The sequence below is a fragment of the Mustelus asterias genome, chromosome 7 (genome assembly GCF_964213995.1).
Source record: "Mustelus asterias chromosome 7, sMusAst1.hap1.1, whole genome shotgun sequence".
Classification (NCBI taxonomy): domain Eukaryota; kingdom Metazoa; phylum Chordata; class Chondrichthyes; order Carcharhiniformes; family Triakidae; genus Mustelus; species Mustelus asterias.
The window spans coordinates 140,836,159-140,843,261 of NC_135807.1; positions in this window are offsets into that span (position 1 = coordinate 140,836,159).

A 7,103-nucleotide genomic window follows, 5' to 3' on the forward strand; every position below is an offset into this window, starting at 1 on the left:
GAGTACAAGATTTGGGAAATCATGTTGCAGATAAATAACACCTTGGTTAAGCTGCATTTGGAGTATTGCATGCAGTTCTGGAAGGACATGGAACCTTTGGAGAGAGTGCAAAGAAGGTTCACCAGGATGTTGCCTGGTCTCGAGGGTGTTTGCTATGAGGAGAGGCTGAATAATTAGGATTGTTTTCACTAGAAAGGCAGAGGCTGAGGGGAGACCTGTTAGAGGTCTACAAAATTATGATAGGCATAGACAGAGTGGATAGAGGCCTTTTCCAGGATGGAAGTGTCAATTACAAGGGGTCACAGGTTCAAAGCGACAGGAGACAAGTTTAAGGGAGATGTGCGGGGGAAGTTTGTCACGCAGAGAGTGGTGGGTGCCTGGAACGCGCTGCCAGAGGAGGTGGTGGAAGCAAGCACATTAGCAACATTTAAGAGGCATCTGATGGGTACATGAATAGGGATGAAATAGAGGGATACGGACCGAATAAGAGATTTTTTTTTTAGTTTAGTTCAGGCATCATGATCAGCACAGGCTTGGAGGGCCGAAGGGCCGGTTCCTGTGCTTTACTTTTCTCACTAAACTCTAGTGTGGGACCTTGTCAAAACCCTTTTGAAAGTCCAACTACACAACATCCACTGGTTCACCCTTGTCACATCCTCAAAAAAATTACAAAAGATTTGTCAAGCCCTTTAGTGAATCCATGCTGACTTGGACCAATCCTGTCACCACTTTACATCCTTAATAATGGACTCCAGCATTTTCCCCACTACTGTCAGGCTAATTGGTCCATAATTCCCTCTTTTCTCTCTCCCTCCTTTTTTAAAAAGTGAGGTTACATTAGCTATCCCTCAATCCACCGGAACTCTTCCAGAGCCTATAGAATGCTGAAAAATGATCACCAATGCATCCACTATTTCTAGGGATGAGAAGTGATCTCACTGAAATATACAATATTTTGAAGGGGTTTGACAGGTGAAACAATGATAGATTGTTTTCCCTGGCTTGGGAAAATGTGTGGGTACCACCTCACGAAAAAGGCTGAAAGATTTAGGACTGCGATGAGAACTTTCTTCACTCAGAGAATTCTGAATCTTTGGAAATGTGTCCGCCAGAGGGTGGGATACCCCAACATTGAGGGCAATTTATGTAATCCTCAGTTAACTGACCTGGCTGGGTGAGGACAAGAGATAGGGCTAATTTAGTTGTCAACACCAGATGTTGAAAGTTCTGACATTTCTCCCTTCTCTTTCTCTGCAGCATCCTGCTCGCTGCCAGTTTATTTAATCCTCAGTAAAATGAGAAGTTTTAAGAGCTTTCTATTTTTTACTTTTTTCTAAACTCCAGAGAATGTAGGCCCATTCTGCTCAATCTTTCCTCACAGACCACTCTCTCATCTTAGGAATTAATCAAATGAATTTTTGTTGAACCCCTTCAAGACAAGTATATTCTCCTTTAGGTAAGGAGACCAAAAGTGAGGCTTCAACAAACATACATCCTTCTTCTTCGTAAGTTTTTGATCCATGGTTTCAAATTGCTACATTTTGGTTCTGCTTGAAGAGAAGTCGAGCTTTAATTTCTGATGCAGACTATGCCAATAGATGCTACCCCTATTCTGTCTGTATCGACATTTGTTGCCTGGCCCAACTACCTAATTGCTCGTGAGATTCATGCCTTTTCATTAAGATTGGGGCCATAGGGCATGTGGAATTCCTATTCCGACATACTTCCAGCAGCAGATTTGCAGGATAGTTTCCAGGTGTCTCTTAACTAGAATTTTAAGATGGAAATGTTTGGCATTAAAACATTAATTGTCTTACAACCCAGATTTTATTTTCTGCATTTGGCTCCAAATGGCTTCTCATTTCTAACTTTAATTTTTTACGTGACCATTTCCTCCCCAAAATACATCTGGGTTTTAAGAAGTTGTTGGCACAAGAATGCATGATACTCCCCATCTGCTGATGTAATTCATTTCTATTTCAGTATTTCTTTGTAATGAATTTTGGAACAGTAATCATAAAGCGTAATAGTTGTGATCCCTATAAACACCCTGTTTAATGGCTCTGGTAATAGAGGACTTTTTATTTGAACTAGTGTTATCACAGCAGGAGCCTTCCTTGGTTGAACACTTGGCCTGTTCCCTTGGAGAAGGCTCTGCAGATGGTGTGAGCTCATTCTTTTTCACGCTAAGGTCCTGCCCTGTTTCCACAGGATATAGAGTATGAGCTGATGTGAAGCAACAAGTGTAATTTAAGATATTCTCTAATTACAAACCACAAAATAGAAGACTTTAAGCTGACAATTTGTAAAGTAATTTTCATAGAACCAATTTTAGCACGAACAAGCATCAAATTCACTTGATTAATCAACATACAAGCCATAATTTGATAAAATATTGATTCAGTTCTTTCAGCATTCATGGCTCTGGTGATAGTATTTAATTATTCATTTGTTTTAAAACATTAAAAGCATTGCTAGTTAAGTTGCATTACTGGTTAAAGACAATATCATAGCTGTACTGAGGGAGGACACCTTGGAGGGCTCATACAGCAAGGCAATATGGGTAGAACTCAGGAACAGGAAGGGTGCAGTCACAATGTTGGGGGTTTATTACAGGCCTCCCAACAGCCAGCGGGAGATAGAGGAGCAAATATGCAGACAGATTTTGGAAAGATGTTGTTGTGGGTGATTTTAACTTTCCCCAGTTTGACTGGGACTCACTTACTGCGAGAGGCTTGGATTGGGCAGAATTTGTAAGGAGTGTCCAGGAGAGTTCCTTGAAACGGTATGTAAATAGCCAAACTCGAGAAGGAGCCATATTAGACCTGGTATTGGGGAATGAGACCGGCCAGGTGATTGAAGTTTCAGCAGGAGAGCATTTCAGGAACAGTGATCATAATTCCATAAGTTTTAAGGTGACTGTGGATAAGGACAAGAGTGGTCCTCAGCCAAAGTGTTAAATTGGGGGAAGACTAACTACAACGACATTAGGCAGGATCTGGTGAGTGTAGATTGGAGGAGGTTGTTTGAGAGTAAATCAACATCCGACATGTGGGAGTCTTTCAAATGTCAGTTGATTGGAATTCAGGATTGGCATGTACCTGTGAGGATGAAGGATAAGTGTGGCAAGTATCGGGAACCCTGGATAACGTGGGATATTATGAACCTTATCAACAAGAAAAAGGAAGCATTCATAAGGTCTGAAAGACTTAGGACCGATGAAGCCCTTGAAGAATATAAAGAAGGTAGGAAGGAACTTAAGAAAGTAGTTAGGAGGGCTAAAGGGGGTCATGAAAAGTCCTTGGCAAACAGGATTAAGGAAAATCCTAAGGCATTTTATACATATGTAAAGAGCAAGAGGATAGCCAGGGAAAAGGTTGGTCCATTCAAGGATAGTGGAGGGAATCTATGCATGGAACCAGAGGAAATGGGCGAGATACTAAATGAATACTTTGCCTCAGTATTCACCAGAGAGACTTGATGGATGAGGAGCCTAGGGTAGGGTGAGAAGATTTTCTGGGTCATGTCGATATCAAAAAGGTGTATCGGGCATCTTAAAAAACATTAAAGCAGATAAGTCCCCAGGGCCTGTTTGGATCTACCCCAGAATACTGAGGGAGGCAAGGGGAGAAATTGCTGGGGCCTTGACAGAAATCTTTGTATCCTCATTGGCTACAGGTGATGTTCCAGAGGACTCGAGGATAGCCAATGTTGTCCCATTGTTAAGAAGCGCAGCAGAGATAATCCAGGAAATGATAGGCCGGTGAGCCTTACGTCAGTGGTAGAGAAATTATTGGAAAAGATTCTTAGGGACAGGATGTACTCACATTTGGAAAAAAATTGACTTATTAGTGATAGACAGCATGGTTTTGTGAAAGGGAGGTCGTGCCTCACTAACTTGATTGAGTTTTTCGAGGAAGTGACAAAGATGATAGATGAGGGAAAATCAGTGGATGTTGTCTACCTGGAATTCAGTAAAGCCTTTGACAAGGTATCTCATGGTAGACTAGTACAAAAGGTGAAGTCACACGGGATCAGAGGAGGGCTGGCAAGATGGACACAGAATTAGCTTGGCCATAGAAGACAGAGGGTAGCAGTAGAGGGGTGCTTTTCTGAATGGAAGGCTGTGACTAGCGGTGTTCCACAGGGATCAGTTCTGGGACCTTTGTTGTTCATAGTATATATAAATGATTTGGAGGAAAATGTAGCTGGTCTGGTTAGTAAGTTCGCAGACGACAAAAAGATGGGTGGAGTTGTGGATAGTAAAGAGGATTGTCAAAGGATACAGCAAGATATTGACCGGTTAAGAGACTTGGACGGACAAATGGCAGATGGAGTTTAATCTGGACAAGTGTAAGATAATGCATTTTGGAAGGTCCAATGCATGTAGGAATTATACAGTAAATGGTAGAACCTTTAAGAGTATTGCTAGGCAGAAAGATCTGGGCATACATGTCCACAAATCACTGAAAGTGCCAACACAGGTGATTAAGGTAATCAAAAAAGCACAGGGCATATTTGCCTTCATCGGTCGGGGCATTGAGTATAAATATTGACAGGTCACGCTGTAGCTGTACAGAACCTTAAAACACCTCATTTAGAATATTGTGTACAACTATTGTCGCCACACAACCAGAAGGATGTGGATGCTTTGGAGAGGATACAGAAGAGGTTTACCAGGATGTTGCCTGGTCTGGAGGGTATTAGCTATAAGGAGAGGTTGGATGAACTCGGCTTGTTTTCACTGAAATGACGGAGGTTGAGGGGTGACCTGATAGAGGTTTACAAGATTATGAGTGGCATGGACAGAGTGCTTAGTCAGATATTCTTTCCTCAGGTAGAAAAGTCAAGTACTAGGGGACATAGGTTTAAGGTGCATGGGAAAAAGTTAAGAGATGTGTGAGGTAAGTTTTGTTTTACACAGAGGGTGGTGAATGTCTGGAATGCGCTGCCTGGGGAGGTGGTGGGAGGAGGCACGATGGCAGCATCTAAGGGGCAACTCGACGAATACATGAATAGGATGGGAATGGAAGGATACGGACTCTAAGTGCATGCGGTTTTAGTTTAGGCAGGCATCATGATCGGTGCAGGCTTGGAGGGCCGAAGGGCCTGATCCTGTGTTGTACTTTTCTTTGTTCTTTGCTCATCCTTCTATTCAAATACATGCATCTTGGTATGGAAACTCTGGCTGTCCTCCTGACACTTTTGTTAAAACTATAGCCCAATAATAAGTTATTTGCAATTTCTTTCTAAAATAAACTATTTGAGGTGGCTTTACCTTAAAGGCATGAAGTCTGAAATATCCTTTCTTTTTGCTTCATAACAGTGCAACAAATTTCTGGTCAGCAAGAAACAAGTTTTTCCTACAATGGCAAAAGAACATCTTTGTAAGTTCATATAAAGTTGCAGTTTGCATCTTGCATTTCAGATCAAATTCACAAACATTTGAACGGTGTTCTCTCAAATTGATAGGATTCAAATGTTCATTAAATTATGGTCTCAATGCTTACAACCAATCATTTGTTACTAAATATACAAACTCAACCAGTCATAGTTGTTGAAAATGTTCAAATTTGTTTGAACAATATTAAGACCTGAATTGTGTGTCAATTATATTTTTTTCTGAAAAATGATACCTTCTGAAATCATCATCCTTATTTTTAATCTAGATTCTTCTCACCCCCCCACCAATAAGGGGTGGAAGGTTATCAGGGGTAGGCAGGAATGTGAAGCTGAGTTTCCAATCAGATCAGCCAGGATTTTATTTAATGGCATAGCAGTCTCAAGGGGCTAAATGGCCTATTCCTCCTAATTCATATGTATAGCATCATTGTCAAAACATCTCAACCACCAAAACAGACTGCTTCCATCAGTTCTAAGTTGGCAATTACAAGATGAGGAATTTCTTCAGCCAGAGGGTGGTGAATCTTTGGGATTCATTGCTACAGAAGGCCGTGGAGGCCAGTTATTTGAGTCTATTTAAGACAGAGATAGATAGGTTACGGGTAAAAGGCCGGATGGTTGAGAAACATCAACATGATCGAATATGGAGCAGACTCGATGGGCCAAAATCTGCTCCTATATCTTATGATCTTGTATTACTCTTCTAAAATTGTTTTCACCAGAATGCTGGATCTGCAAAAGGCTTTTAATAATGTGCCACAAAGTTAAGTAAGTCTGCATGGAGTCATAGAGTCAGAGTTGTAAAACGCAGAAAAAGCCCTTCAGCCCATCGAGTCTACACCGAGAATAACTACCACTAAAGTTGTGCTAATCCCATTTTCCAGTACTTGTCCCATGTCATTGAATATTATGATAGTGTTATGAAGTGCTCATCCAAATACGTTTTAAGGTTTTTGGCCTCTACTACCTTCCCAGGCAGTGCATTTCAGATTCTCACCACCCTTTCCTCAAACCCTTCCCAGTCTCCTGACCTTCATCCTAAACTATGCTTCCTCCTGATTAATCCCTCAACCAAGGGGAACAGCTGCTTCCTATTTACCCTGTCCAAACCCCTCAATGTTATACACATCAATCATGACCTCCTCAGCCTTCTCTGCTTTAAAGAAAACAATCCAAGCCTATCTAATCTTCCCTTATAGCTCAAATGCTCCACGCCCAGGCAGCATCCTATCAAATCTAGTGTAATTGCTTCCTTCCTATAGTGAGGTGACTAGAATCGCACAGTACTTCAGTTAAAAAGGTAATTTATGAACATGGATAGAAAACTTGTTAACAGGTAGGAAACATAGTGGGCACAAATAGGAATTTTCAAATTTGGCAGGTAATAAATAATGAAATACTACAATTGGGCCTTGGCTATTTACAAGCTGTATTAATGACGTAGATGAAGAGACAGAGTAATGTCTCGAAGTTTGCTGATGACACAAAGCTAGCTGGAAAGGTAAGTTGTGGGGAGGATAAAGAGATAAAGACAGGTTAAGTAAATTAGCAACAAGATGGCAAATGGATTCTCATGTAGGAATGGTGAAGTTATAGAGCTTGTAACTTGTAAGCGTGGATGTTCAAAGAGACGAGCATGTTCTTACAAGCAATGCAAAATGTTTACAGGCACATCAAGCAATTAGGAAGGCAAAGGGATA